Genomic DNA, 16,262 nt, shown 5'->3' with positions numbered 1-16,262 from the left:
ACTGGAGTGGGTAGCTGTTCCCTTCTCCAGGGGATCTTCCCAGAGCAGGGATCAAACCCAGGTCTCCCGCGTTGCAGGTGGATTCTTTACCGTCTGAGCCACCAGGGAAACTCATAGTAATAGAGACTACCAATAAACTTGGTCTGTGTTAATGGAGAGAATCATAAGCAAAATATGGTGGTTGCAGCTATAGAATTCAATGAAACATCTGGAAGCAACAAACTAGATATACATACAGAAACCCAAAAAGATGTAAAAAAAAAGAGCAAAAAACAGTAACAAAGAATTGACTGAAAAATATTTAAAAGGGCAAAGTCTCTAACACCATTTATGTAAATGAAAAACAAGTCACAGCACATATTTTATATTATGCATATTCACACATTCAAGGGTATATATCAAACATATTAGAGTCAGTGCCTACAGCAAAGAAGGGGCGGAAAGGAAATCAAGTAAAGAAATAAAGGTGAAAAATAGTAAACAAAGGGCAGTCTTGCATGAACCTTTTGTACCTGAGGTTCAAAATGAGAACAACAATAGTAAATATAGTAAATAATTTGGTACAAATTTATTTTTATCCAAGTTTTAAGTTCAAAATCCAACAGGAAGAAAACTAAGTTGATTAGTAGGGTGTTTCTAGAAATATTCTCTCCAGTTGGAAAGACATTTCACAAGGCTTTACACTTAGAGTGACATAGGTTCCTTCCTACTTAGACACTCATGGATAGTCCCAGTTCCTAGCATATAGTAAGCTTTCCACGGATGCTGAGTGAAAAAATAAAATGAATAAATATGTAAAGGAATGAATGGAGTGAACAAGCATGTATTTGAATGAAAAATTAAGTGAAGACAAGAGAGTGGCAAAAAGTGTAAGATTAAACCATGTTCTGGAAGAAAAACTAACCAACAATCCTGAAGTTGAAAGTAGGCTTTTCTTTGAAAAGGCCATAGTAGAGATACATTAGGACGCTACAGGAAGAAAACTTCTCTCTGGTCATCCTAGCTCTTCTATTTATGAGATGGCCACAGCCTGGATCTCAGATAGACACCAATGAAAGCCGGTGACAAAGGTTATTATTTGCCTCTTCAACTGACTCTATTAAAAGAGTTCTTTATCTTTAATTATTTTCTAGAAGTACAAAAAGAACATGAGCATCCCTCCCCTTTCAATCCTCATGGCAACAAGGAGAAGAGGACGAGACCTTGCTACTTCACGACACACTTCCTCATGAGACCACAAGGCTCCATTAGATTCTTTTGTGTTCCATGAATCATCTTTAATTCACTCACCCCAATTGCCTTCACCTTCCATGCTTTCCAACACAAACCGCTTACGGTGTTGATCCCCTATTAACTAGCCCAGCCTTCATAGCTCCCAAAGACTGTCAACTGGAAAGAGGGTATTAAAACCAACCAGCCAGCCTCATAAGAAATAAGCAGGAATTGGAAATAGAAATTGCTGTTGCCTCTTCAAGGACCGAGCCAAACAGGGCTTCTCCTGAAAATCCCCAAGAGCTCCCTAAGGGGAGTATCTGGCCCTCTTCTGGGCTTCCCTGATGGCTCAGATGGTAAAGCATCTACCTGCAATGCAGGAGGCCAGGGTTTGATCCCTGGGTCAGGAAGATCCCCTAGAGAAGGAAATGGCAACCCACTCCAGTATCCTTGCCTGAAGAATCCATGGGCAGAGGAGCATGGTGGGCTACAGTCCATGATGGGGTTGCAAAGAGTCAGACATGACAAAGGGACCAACACTTCTAATCTGGTCTCTCTGCCTCTCCTAATGGACTGGTTGGTTTCCAAGATAATCCACTGGGATATGAGAGGAAAATACTAAATCTTCTTTTTACATTTAGTTTATCTCTTTTCCAAAATTTTATATTTGTGTATTTTAAAATTTTATTTGCTAATTACTATTATATAGACACATAACTTATAAACAAATAAATATATATGTATTTGAGCATATATGATATCAAACAATTGTACTGACGGAACAAGATCCTAAAGATCTGAAACTTGTGCCCTTGGTCTCGCAGTTTTGGGTGGAGCCTAGTCCCCAGGGACCATCTGACTTGCTGCTAGCTCCATTCTTTAGCACTTTATTGTTTGTCTTTGCCTTCATTCTAGACCAAATTCCTATAAAGTCCTTCTTTATTGGGCCCATGGACAATTCTGTTATTAAGTTGTTGCCTCTTTACAAGACTAAAAGGCTTTCGACTCTCAATGTTCTTTCTGTGCCTGCAATAGACCTACCAGGGCTCCCTTGGACCTTGGCCTCTGGTCACCAGCTGTGGCTTGGTGCACAGGGTGGGGAAGTCTATTAGGGAGCACAGATTTGCCCTCGGTTTCTGTGCTCCTACTGCTGCTGCTGCTGCTAAGTCACTTCAGTCGTGTCCGACTCTGTGCAACCCCATAGATGGCAGCCCACCAGGCTCCCCCGTCCCTGGGATGCTCCAGGCAAGAACACTGGAGTGGGTTGCCATTTCCTTCTCCAATGCATGAAAGTGAAAAGTGAAAGTGAAGTCGCTCAGTCGTGTCTTAGCGACCCCATGGACTGCAGCCTGCCAGGCTCCTCTGCCCAAGGGATTTTCCAGGCAAGAGTACTGGAGTGGGTTGCCATTGCCTTCTCCTACTAACTTGCCCTAAATCCTCCACCCATTTTATCAATCCATTCATTGCTTTCAATATGCTGAAGGGAATGTCCCTTCTTCTATTTTAAAAGTTCTCTCTTTTAGAGATTTTACAGATGCAAACATCTTTAAAATGATGTATCATAGGCTAGACATCAAATTGTCTTCTGCTTGATAGCATAAATAGAATTCAAGTAGAATACTGATGTTCATACTTAATAAGGTAGATTCGATTTCTAATAATGAAAGGAGGAAAGGGGAAGAAAATCTAAAAATATAGAGACCAATAAAAATCAGGACCAACTATTACAGGCTGAATCAAAGTGCTGAAAAATAAGTGCTCGTATGAGCAAGAAACTTGAGAATCTGAATGTGGTGCCTAACCTATAATAGATGTTCAATAAATATTGATTATTCTGGATTGAACATTATTCATTCAAAACTGAAAATGGCTTTTTGCTTTATACATTACTTATGACTGTGTTTTCATTTAAGATAAAAGATCTATGAATGTGTCTCCTATGACTTTCTTATAATTAGCACAGTGCGTGCTCTGCCACTCAGTAGTGTCTGACTCTTTTCGACCCCTTTGACTGCGGCAGCCAGGCTCCTCTGTCCATGGAATTTTCCTGGCACGAATACTGGAATGGGTTGCCATTTCCTACTCCAAAATTAGCCATGGAGCACATAACAAAATAAGATGTGTTGAACACCTCTGACCTGAGCAGTGAGAACTAAATGTTGGAAAGATATAGAAGCACTATACGTATATATATATATATATATATATATATATATATATATATATATATATATATTATATATATATATATTGTGTGTGTGTGCGCATGAGTGACTTGGAATAACATTTTGTTCATTGTCAAAACTGGGACATGTTTTACAGTAAAAGGATATCACATATTAATTAATAAATACAGTCGGGTAATATGATGGGATTGTCCCAGGCAAACCAGACACCCGCGGTCATTCTACAGCCTACCAAACTGAACACAGCATTGACTGGAAAGCAAACATAGGTAGTGAATGACTCTGGCTGCGTGATTCATTGTCATCCAGTCAATTATATGACTCAGGACTTAGATATTCGTCAAAAAAAAAAAAAAAGGTAAGAGAAATTGGAAAATTGTCAAAATTAAAGCTACCATAACATTTTTGTTGCCCTATAATCAGAATTGGGTTCTAATGAATTTCTTTTTCTCTGAGTCAGCAACACATTTAATACCTAACTCTACTACTAAATATGATAATTTATAATATCAGTCCTTATTTTCATAAGCTCTTGGCAGCTTTACCTTTTACATTTCAAACTGCTGAATTTCATACGTCTTCTGACACCAAATTCCTGCCTCTACTCCACCCCAGTTTCTCTCCTTCCCCTAAGATAGCCTCTTTTCCTTCCATCTGTTCCTTCTCTGCTCACATTTTATATTTCCACTGGGAAGTCTGATCGGCTCTCCTAGCTTCAATTGCCATCTAGTTATAGCTGACTCTTAAATCTTCACCTCCTGTCCAGACCACTCTCTTTTCCTGAGTTCCAAACCTATGTAACTAATGCTACTAGACTTCACTACTTAGGTGTCTCCCAAGAAGCCCCAAGAATTAAATAACATTTAAAACTTTCAAATCTGTATTCAACATCTCAATCATGCCCCCCAGCAACTCCTCCTTCCAGGTTCCTTATCTCCATAAATGGCATCACCATTAAACCAGAAACCCATGGTTCCTCCTCAACTCCTTACTCTTTTACTCTGCATGTTCATTGGGTCACCAGGTCCTGTCAATTCTATCTCTCAAATATTCTTTGCTCTCTCCACCCTCACTGTGACCAGTCTTGACTAAACTTGCACCATCATCCAGCCCCTTATCTAGTCACACTTCCTCCAAACCTGCCTTTCTCTCATCCCTTTTTAAATTGCAACAAGAGTGACTTTTCATACTGTTCACGGGGTCCTCATGGAGTTCACAAGGAGATCAAACCAGTCAATCCTAAAGGAAATCAGACTTGAATATTCATTGGAAGGACTGATGCTGAAGCTGAAACTCAAATACTTTGGCCACCTGATGCAAAGAACTGACTCCTTAGAAAAGATCCTGATGCTGGGAAAGATTGAAGGCAGGAGGAAAAGGGGACTACAGAAGACGAGATGGTTGGATGGCATCACCAACTCAATGGACTTAAGTTTGAGCAAGCTCTGGGAGTTGGTGATGGACGGGGAAGCCTAGCAAACTGCAGTCCATGAGGTCACAAAGAGTTGGACACAACTGAGTGACTGAACTGAACTGAAGAGTGACTTTCAACAGTGCATATCTGATCAGTTTTCTTTCTTGCTCCAAACTGTTTCCTGGCTCGTAATGCAGTTTGAACAACTTGACTTATATATCCCTCCTCCATCTGACCTTGCCTCCCTCTCCACACTCCTCTCATTCCTTCTCCTGTCTGTACTCCACACTAGTGTTTCCAACACAGTCAGGTTCTCACTTCCTTCTGAGCTTTAACATATCCTGTTGCCACCACCGGGTCATTTCCTGCTTCATCTACTTATTCCTACTTCTACCAGCTCAAATATCATTTCCTCCAGGGGCCAGTTGTCTGATCCTGAAACTATCTTCACTTTCTTACTATGGATTCCTGTGAGGTGTTTTCTTTGTATTAGGTTGAAATGCATTAAATTGCCTTGTAACTTAATAACAGTAAAATAAAAGAAGTTGAAGATAATACTTGTATCTGCTAAACTATAAATTCCTTGAGAGTAGGAACCTGGCCTACAGTGTCTTACACAGTTCCTAGCACAGAGTAAATATTCAGTGGATATTTGTTGAGTGAATGAATGAATGAAGTAAACTTTCTAGAAATGGGTCATCATTTTGACTTAATTTGAAGAACACTGATCATTATTTTTTTCTGTTGTACAAGTGCTCACCCACTCTGCTTAGTTTGATCAAATTTTAATAAACATCTTCTGAGTTTTTTAGCAGAGTACAGTTATGTGAACTAAAGAGCACAAAGCTGAAGTAATTTTATAACAATCATCACTCTTCATAAGAGTGAAAGAAGGCAAGGAATCCAGGGAAAACTGGACTAAAAACTCTTATATCCTCTAAAATTGTTTAACCCCTATAGGAAGTTCTATAGCGACACCTTGGAAAATGTGACTCTTGAGGTTTTAATTTGAAAAGGAACTTAAGAATGAGATAATTTCAGTAAGTATCATTCAAAAGGGCCTATAACTTTGAATATTGGATAGCCTCTCAAAAGATGAACATGGGCATGCTAGCACTTTGCTAATTCCCATTAATTACGGCAATCCTTAGTGAATTGCTGCATTAATGAGGAAGTCATTGCCTATACAGTGTCTGCAAACAGAGGCATATATCTTTGCTTCAGTTCTTCTGACAAGTGTAGCTCCACTTTAATTATTTATGATCATACACCACAGCATAGGAGAGCTCACGAATATTTTATACGAGTAATGAAGTTTTAGTAATAAGATTCTTCACTCCATCTTGTTGCTATTAAAGCTTACAGAGGAGCAGGGTGAGAATTTAAGGTTTTTTGTGGATTAGTGAACTGGGAATTAGCAGGATTCCCTGAGATAGAGTTCTAAATAATACAATGAAAATAAATATCTACAAGTACAATTCTTATTTTTTTTTCAAGCTCCATTATAGCCCTCGGAAGACCCTCAATGAACCACAAGGAAGATGATAAGAAATGAAACCGCCAATGATAACAATAGTTATGGTAATAATACTGTTTATATAAGTCTTTACGGATATGTCTACACAAACATGTGAGATGGATGTTGAGACAGCTTCTAAGTAATTTAGAACAAACAATTTACAAGTGCGAGCAAAAGGAGACTAGAAAGGAGAGAGTTCATGTGGTCAGAATCCCCCATCTTAAATTGCTCAGACTTGCTGAATGATTTCTCATATCTTTCCTTAAAAATTCCAATTCTATTATTTAATCAGAATTCTGTACATAACTAACTGTTAACTATGGTCAACTTTAATCTCTCTGAGATCAAATCTCTTTATGTTCTGGTTTAGACTATTTGCAACATCTTTTCCAACCATGGTGCCTCTGGTTCTACAGCTTTCATGATCATAGACCTATTGTCACTTATTCTTTCAGTAATAGCTTATGGAGCAGCCAATTATACAGCAGGTCCTCTAATAAGGACCAAGAAGTTCATCCAGAAAGGTGTCTAATGCCAATATTAGGCTGTTGACCACAAAGCCCCTCATCACCTCCAATCTTCAGAAGACCCCTGCACCTCAAACACAAACACACACACAACCACTCCTATTTGCTTTGCTTGTCATTCCTTTTAATCGGAATCACAGAGAAATATGAAGAGGTTTATAGGGTATTGTCAGAAGCGCAAAGTACAAGGTGCACTCCCCCCTTCTTCCTCAATCTTTGCATAGAGCCCTAAAACCTCGATCCTCAGAATAACAATATTCCAGGCCTGAAGTCAGCCTCTTGGACTCACTCATCTAAATAAAGAGCATCTGAGAGCAGAGAGGTTTCTGTTACTCAACAACTAGAACAGAATCCACTAGTCAAGTCTACAAGCCCTCCACACCCATGCATTACTCACCAACCTTGAAGAATGAAAGGTGAACCAAAGACTCCATAGGGTAATAAGATGGTGTGGAATGGCTACGTTAAGTAATCTTCAGGAGCTAGTAAGGGTGGCCACTTTGAACTGCCCAAATAAAAGAACAAATAACAATTCATCTTGGGCAATAAAGTGAATGGAAAATACCGAGAAGGAAAAAAGACATTGTAAATTACTAGATCTGCCAGATTGAGTTTTTCAGTTATATCACAGCCTAGGCAACCAAACTCAAAGAAAAAAGGGAGAAAGGAAAACTGATTTGAGAAAAATTCACTGCCTTAAGAATATGAATTCAGTCCTCATATGGCTCTCGAGCATAATATTTTGATAAGTAATTTTATGTTTATGAAAAGGTATTATTATCTTTTCCTAGCAAATTGTATGTAAGCATCCTTGCTCTTGCATTTAAGGGGTTTTAGGGCCTGAGTCCCCCTTCATGTATTACTGCCTTGTCATGGCGAAGGAGCTTATGTAACTCAGCAAAGCTATGAGCCATGCTGTATCAGGCCACTCAAGAATGGATGGGTCAGAGTGGAGAGTTCTAACAAAATGTGGTCCACTGGAGGAGCGAATGGTAAACCATTCCACTATTCTTGCTGTGAGAACCCCTTGAACAGTATAAAAAGGCAAAAAGATATGACACCGAAAGATGAACCCCTCCAGATTGTAAGGTGTCCTGTATGCTACTGGGGGAAAGTAGAAGGCAATTAATAATAGCTCCAGAAAGAATGAAGTGGCTGGGCCAGAGTGGAAATGATGCTCAGGTGTGGATGTGAAATATGATGCTATAAAGAACAATATTGCATAGGAACCTGGAATGTTAGGTCCATGAATCAAGATAAATTGGATGTGGTCAAGCAGGAGATGGCAAGAGTAAATATCAACATCTTAGGAATCAGTGGACTAAAATGGATGGGAATGGGTACATTTAATTTCAGATGACCATGATATCTACTACTGTAGGCAAGAATCCCTTAGAAGAAATGGAATAGCCCTCATAATCAACAAAAGAGTCCAAAATGCAGTATTTGGGTGCAGTCTCAAAAATGACAGAATGATCTCAGTTCATTTCCAAGGGAAACCATTCAACATCATAGTAATCCAAGTCTATGCCCCAACCACTGATGCCAAAGAACCTGAAGTTGACCAGTTTTATGAAGACCCACAAGATCTTCTAAAACTAGCACCAAAAAAGAGTTGTCCTTTTCATCATAGAGGATTGGAATGCAAAAGTAGGAAGGCAAGAAATACCTGGAGTAACAGGCAAATTTGACCTTGAAGTACAAAATGAAGCAAGGCAAAGGCTAATGGAGTTTTTCCAAGAGAACGCACTGGTCATAGCAAACACTCTTTTCCAACAACGCAAGTGACAGCTCTACACATGGACATCATCAAACAATACCGAAATCAGATTGATTACACTCTTTGCAGCTGAAGATGGAGAAGCTCCGTACAGTCAGCAAAAACAAGACCAGGAGCTGATTGTGGCTCAGATCATCAGCTCCTTATTGCAAAATTCAAGCTTAAACTAAAGAAAGTAGGGAAAACCACTAGGCCATTCAGGTATGACCTAATGAGTAGCATCACCAACTCAAAGGACATGAACTTGGGCAAACTCTGGAAGATAGCAAGGGACAGGGAGTCTTGTCATGCTATAGTCCATGGGGTCACAAAGAGTCAGACATGACATAGTGACTAAACAGCAACAAGGGATTGAGTCAACACTTCTATCTTTGGTCTTCCTTATAGCACCAGTTATTCTCATTAATATCAACAATAGTTATATTCAGTCATTCAACAAATATTTATTGAGTGTCTGATACAAGTCTGGTCTCATTCTTAAGCATGTACTATGTGGCAGGGGCATAGGAGACAAGTGTGTGTGTTTGAAGGTGTTGAGTGTGCTCATCCATGTCTGAAACTTTGCGACCTCATGGATTAGAGCCCACTAGTCTCCTCTGTCCATGAAATTTTCCAGGCAAGAATACTGGAGTGTGTTGCCACTTCCTACTCTAGGGTGTTTTCCTGACCCAAGGATCAAACCTGCATCTCCTATATTGGCAGGTGGATTCTTTATCAACAGTGTCACCTGGGAAGCCCCATGGCTTCTATTCTAATGTATCTCACAGTCTGTGGGGGAGAAAGATGATAAAAAAATAAACACAAAAAATAAACATGCAGTAGAAGTTAAAAAAAAAAAACCCACTGGATTTTCTGAGAAAGTATAATGGGGATTGGGGTAGGGAGCATCTAATTAAGGGAAAGACTTCCCTGAGGAAGTGACAGTTGATCTGAGACCTAAGGGATAAAGAGTTGGTAGGAGACACGTAATTAGGGCACATGCTAACTACCAAGCATGCTGGCACTGGAATGGGCTCAGCATATGGAGAGACATACCTGAGTGTACAAATGGAGGCTTGCATTTTCAAAAAGCTGCTTTGTTTATAAAAATAAAATGACTGCTTGGGGATCTTCAGGCAAAAAAAAAAAAAAAAAGATACTGATGAGAAAGGAATAACTCATAGAACCTGAAGAGTCTGGTTTGTTGTCAAGGTCAAAAGGAGTAAAAAACCTTACTTCTTCTAAATATCTGTCTTATTTTCATACTCAGTTTTGGAATTACATCTGAAGATCTCCAAAAACTTTCTACAGGCTTCTTTCATAGTCTACTCCAAGACTGAACTACCATAATGACAATAATGTTTGTATGCAGCACATTTATTAAGAGTTTGTGTGTGGCTGTGTCTTCAATAAGACTGTTATGTGTACTTAAACAAAATATAATCACCATTCTTTGTATACAAGTCTTCAGTATAATGTTAAAGACCGTTAGTGAACTTTCCTTCTCTCTCCTCTAGGACAGATGACATTATAGTGCATCACAAGTGTAAAAAGTTACCCTGGAGCATTTGCCCAGTTTCTGTACCAGTCTTTGTTAGTAATACTAGAAAGCCAACATTCAAAAAACATATATATGAATATGTATATGTATAACACATATACATAAATACATATATGACACAGGACCAAGAAATATGACAGTGAGATCGTTAATAAACAGTAAGTTCTTGTTTTGACCTGTAAAATGGGCACAAACCAACTGCCGTCTACAAAATGTCTCTGTAGTAAAGCCATCTAGCAGTATCAAGCATTGTTGTTCGTTGCTCAGTGATGTCCAATTCATTGCAGGTCCGTGGACTGTAGCCCACCAGGCTCCTCTGTCCACGGAATTCTCCAGGCAAGAATACAGGAGTGGGTTGCCATTTCCTTCTCCAGGGAATCTTGCTGACCTAGGGACTGAAACTCAGTATTACTGTTTCTCTATTCACAACCTTGATCATTTCCCAAGGCTGTTCTTTCTGAATTCTTTTTTTTCCCCTTTTCTGGCCTAGTGCCACACTTGCATTACCAGTGTTACACATTTATATTATTAGCCTAGACCTTTCTCCTTTCTTATGAATTACCACCACATGCTCTCAACATTAGCATTCTCCTCCTAGATTTACTCATTATCCCTTCAAAGTCTCTCTCATGTAAAACCGTATTCTTTACCTAATTTATTCTTTACCTATTTATTCTAAACAGTAAATAGAGCAGAAGTGTTCCTGAAATACAACATTGCATTGAGATAATTGTATAATTGTGTGTATATGTGTTGTGTTGGTAATTTTCCTGTATTTATGTGCCTGTTCAATTTCCATCTTGTTTCTCCATTACCATATCCATGCAACACGCTTATAAAAGCTGTCAAAACAACACAACATATAAACTCGGAACAGGTTCAATGAACTGTTTCAGCTGCTTTTTCTTCTCATTTCCTTCCATTCGCTTCAGGAATCCTTAGGCTTCGACAGTGGGAATTGCAAAACCCTCAGGGCAGGTCCCTTTGTGTCTCATTCTGCATCTTATTTAGTGCTGGTATCCAGAGGCTATAAGTAATTCTGAACAGGCCGGTGCAACAGCTCAGGTGACTCGCAACATCATTCAGGTTTGTCAATATTCTTCCTAACTTCGCCAGAACAAGGGATCAGTCATCAAGGACTAACGTGGCAGGGAGAGCAGTTCAGCTGCACCAAGGCTCAGCCCCAAGCACTGTGTGTGGATAACTTAATGAGACCAAATTCGGGGCTTAGTGAACTACTCTCCATCCTCCACTCGGAATAAGGAAACGGCTTCACGTACAGGAGGGTGGATTCCAGTTAGACACAAAGATAAATCCTCTGAGAACGCAGTAAACACTGGAATATGTTACCAAAGAAAACAGGAGAATATATTCTCCCTAGTGGATGTTTGTTTATTTTCTTAAGTACATTTTCTCCAACATCTGGGCTTGCTGACAGATGGTCCCACTCGAACCCAGGGAAAGAGACTTGATGACCTGTGATGTGTACCTGGCTTGTCAGGTCTCTCTTTAAATGTCAAGTCCACTGAGAGGCCTCTCCCTCCCACCTGCCGGCAATAGATTTCCCCTCTTTGTCTTTCTCTTATTTCCTGGATTTTTTCCTTTCCATCTCTTGCAATAATTTGGAATGATATTTGATTTACTTGTTGTTTTTTGGTGGGGAGGGGGTACGGGGTAGGGGGACCAGTTGTTAAGTATTTGCCAACACACTGCTGCTCCTAATGGTTCTTCCTGCTTCTCCCGCTCTGCCATGTCACAGCCAAATCAATTCTTTAAACACTTGAATCAGGTCAAGACATTCCTCTGCTCAAAAGTCTCCAAGTGGCTTTCCACTTCACTCAGTTAAGAATAAATAAAATTCTCACCATACTTCAACAGTCCCATGCAATCTGCCCAGCCTTCCTCTCCCCTGGTTTTTTCTGATGTCATCTTCTTACCCCATGGCTCACAAGGCTTCAGCCACACTGCCTACCCTGCTCTTCCTCAAACTCACCAGCAAGCTCCTGCTTCAGGGTTACTGCCTTCATTTCTCTCTGCCTAGAAAACCTTCTCCCAGATAGAAGCAAGGCTCCCCCAGTCCCTGCGTTCACTCAGTCCTCTTCCGTACCTGTTCTCCAGCTCCAAGCGGTCTCCAAGTCTTCTGTGTGCAAAACTGGGTCCACCCACACCCAGCCTTTCTCCATTCCCTTGTACTTGCTATACATTTTTCCATAGTGGGTTTCACCGCTTTACATATTGCGTATTGAGAGGGTTTTGGTATTTACTTCACAGATTCACTCCCCACCTCTCTTCCCCTCTGCAAGCTACATTTGCTTTGTTCCCGCTGCCAACTGACTGCCAGCAAAGTTTGGCCAGGAAGAGGCACTTGCTGAAGCACGGAGAGAAGAAACGAGAGAAAGGCCAGGATATCTCCCCTCTGTCCCTTCCTGCTTTCGTGTGGCATTGGCAGCAGTGACCCAGACACCCTGAGGGCTTCAGCCCCCACCTAGATGACTTCCCCCCAGTTCTCCCAAGAATAGCTCCGGGATTACTACCCTCCCTGTGATGCCCCCGTCCCAGAGATGAAAGCGGTTAACCTGGGGGTTGAAGCCCAATTGCCTCTAAGGTTTTCTAATGCTTCCAAATACTTGAAACTTACTTCTCAGGTGAAGTTCCCTGTTTTGGGACACCTGGAGTAGGCCTCTTTTCCTAAGAGACCTTGTGGTACACCCATCTATCTCCTCTACTGAGGAGACTGATAACTAGCCATTCTTCTCCACCAGGAACCCTGGAGAAGGAAATGGCAACCCACTGCAGTACTCTTACCTGGAGAATTCCATGGACAGAGGAGCCTGGCAGGCTACAGAGAGTGGAGGCACAAAGAGCTGGACACAATTAGAGACGAAACAGCAGTAACCAGGAACACCCTTCTTTCCACTCTCACTTGGCTCGCTAGCTCCTCCTTAAATGTCACTTTCTTAGAGAAACCTTTCCTTCTGCTCGTTTTGGTTAGATCTTCCCACTTTGTCCTATCACCTCGTCATTTTCATCTCCATTTCTTACAACAACTTGCAGCTCTACATCAATTTATGTGTTTATTTGTATAATGTCTCGCTCTACCACTCAATTAGATATAATAAAGGAGTCTGTCTTTCTCACTCTTTCCTCAGCTCCAGTGTCTGGGCCATAGTAGTTGATATACAAATATTTTATACATTAAATAATGAATGACTAGACCCCTTATATTAACCATCATAACATTTCGGACTTAAAAAGTACTCAGAAAAATGTTTGTAGAGTTAATTGGTATATATTGCTTTCTCTGAAAAATTCACCAGTATATCCAGAATACCAAGGTTTTCCATAAATCCTAAAAGGTGTGACTTTCATACTGCTTTTCCATGCATACTAAATACATTTTCACATGTTACCTTCAAAGAGCCTTCATTCCCATAAGCAACACGAAAGCAGGTAAAGCAAGTATATAAATATGATCTAAGCATGCTCACATTCCTCGTGTCAAAAATGAAGAGAGAGTCCAAAATGCAGCTATATGCAGATGATTACATTAATAAGGTTCGTTTCCTAATAGTTCTGTAGTTGTTATCTTTTTGTGTGTTTTCTCTCTGTCTCTCTTTTGGTAATTTTATGTTTGTTTGTTTTTTCTCTAAAGTGAACTCAGCTATTGAATGGTAAGAGCAAATTTGTGCCTGTAATCTTCCTCTTTGTTCTAAATAGTTACTGGGTTTGGGCTGTTATGGATTTTCCACATAGGCTTAAACTGGTCTTTGCAATGCTCTGTTCTTGTTTCTAAAGTAAAGAGAAAGCCTCAAACGAACACAGGGAAGTCTATCTTGCATCACTTTTTTTTAAACTTTCCAATTTCTATTTGCTCTTTATTCTCCATACTTCTCTGTCCTCTCTTTTGTTTAAAATCTCATTTAGCATTCTCTTGAGGGGAGAACATGAGATTACAATCTAACGATTGTAATGAGAATGGGTTAAGTTGGTGCTGTTTCCCATTTTCATTACAATCTTGGTGGCAAGAATAATGTAACAGAATTTTTAATGCCTCATATATTACATGAACATTTTCCCGTGAGTTCTTGCTCCTTTTCTGCGGACAGCATTGTTGCTATGTGCTGTAAGACTTTGATCTTTTTATATTCTGAATTATAATCAATTGGCCATTTCACCCCTTCCCCATAGATTAGAGTCAAACAAGTGAAAAATATTTTGATCTATAGCATACCATGTCCTCTCATGACTATAAAATCCTATCACCAGCAGACCCGTACTGGCAAACTCCACGTAGCCAGTGATTTGAATTGGACAGAAGGTACAATCCAGGCGTCCTAATGGTCAGGCACTTCTCTGAAAGGTACTCTGGGAACTGGAGTTTTGTAATTTAGAGTGTTAATAGACATGCTCATGCATGCTCAGTTGCTAAGTCGTGTCCAACTCTTTGAGACACCACGGACTGTAGCCTGCCGGGCTCCTCTGCCCGTGGGATTTCCCAGGCAAGAATACTGGAGCGGTTAGCCATTTCTTTCTCCAGGGGATCCTCCCAAAGCAGGGATTGAACCCATGTCTCCTGCATTGCACTTGACCACTGAGCAACCAGGGAAGCAGTAATAGAGAGGGTAGGTGAATTTAAATACCAGGAGCTCTCTTGGGAAATTGATCTTTGAACTCCAAAATGATGATGATGATGATACATGTGTGCTCACTCGTGTCTGACTCTTTGCGACCCCATGGACTCTAGCCTGCCAAGCTCCTCTATTCATGGAGTTTTCCAGGCAAGAGTACTGGAGCATGTTACCATTTCCTTTTCAACTCTAAGGTGCTCGATCTTGAAACAGAAAACCTCACAAATGGTCATTACTCAAAGTGTGGTGTCCAGAGCAGTGGCATGGGCATCCCTGACAGCATATGAGAACAGAGTCTCAGGCCTCAGCCCAGGCCTCCTGCATTGGAGTCTGCATTCCAACAAAGCCCTGCAGTGACTGATAGGCCCTTCAGGGTTTGAGAAGTGCTGCTTCAGAGTGTCTTACAGGCTACACTCTGTACAGAAAGTCCCTTCTCCCGTAATAACCCCAGTGCTCACTCTGGGCACCCAGCCCAAGGCAATCCCTCAGGGTCATAGAGCCCTGTCACCCAGCTTCTCAGAATCTCCCAATGAGGTCACCTTCATTTAAGACTTTCTCTGGCCCTTTGCCTTATTAGACTTTCTAGGCTCCATTTACTAGGAAACTGAAACTGTTAGACAAACTAATTCTCAATGGCCTCTTAGCCTGCCAGGCTCCTCTATGCATGAAATTCTCCAGCAAGAGTACTGGAGTGGGTTGCCATTTCCTTCTCCAGGGGATCCTCCTGACTCAGGGATGGAACCCAGGCCTCCTGTACCGCAGGCAGATTGATAACCATCTGAGCCACCAGGGAAGCCCTTGAGCAGAAACACTTGGGTTCAAATCTCCACTCTGGTGATATTGCTGAAGGCGAAACTTATCTGTCTTCTCTGTGCCTCAGTATCTTAGTTTATTAACTGGAGATAATAACATTTACTCTATCAGTTAGAGTAAGAGCAAACTACTGTAATAAAGAAATCCCCAAATCACATGGTTTAAACTTCATCTTATATTAAAAAATACTGTTCCTCAAACACACAGAGCAGAAAGTGAGATTCTCCCCAGCATGGTTCTCTGTGATTCCCTAGAGCATATCTTCATCTTCATGGGGTGCTTCCTTGCAGAAAGGGAAGAGCCAACATGAGACAAACATTAGCATCAGGTCCCACTCACCTGGAAGGAGGTTGGGAAATGTGGTCATTCATTGGATGCTTCATTCTAATTCTGTAACTGTGCCTAGTAGGCTGGGCATTCTGGTGGGATAGCAGCAGTCCCCAGCACACTTACCTAGCAAGGTTATTTTAGGAGTTAAAGGAATTATGCAGATAAATTGGCTTCCCTAGGGGCTCAGTGGTAGAGAATCCACCTGCCAAGCAGGAGTCGCTGGTTTGATCCCTGGATCAGCAAGAGCTCCTGGAGGAAGAAATGGCAGCCCACTTCAGTATTCTTCCCTGGAGAATTCCAAGGACAGAGGAGC

This window comes from Ovis canadensis, chromosome 23, assembly GCF_042477335.2.
Source record: "Ovis canadensis isolate MfBH-ARS-UI-01 breed Bighorn chromosome 23, ARS-UI_OviCan_v2, whole genome shotgun sequence".
NCBI lineage: Eukaryota > Metazoa > Chordata > Mammalia > Artiodactyla > Bovidae > Ovis > Ovis canadensis.
Note: the sequence above shows the minus strand (reverse complement) of the source record.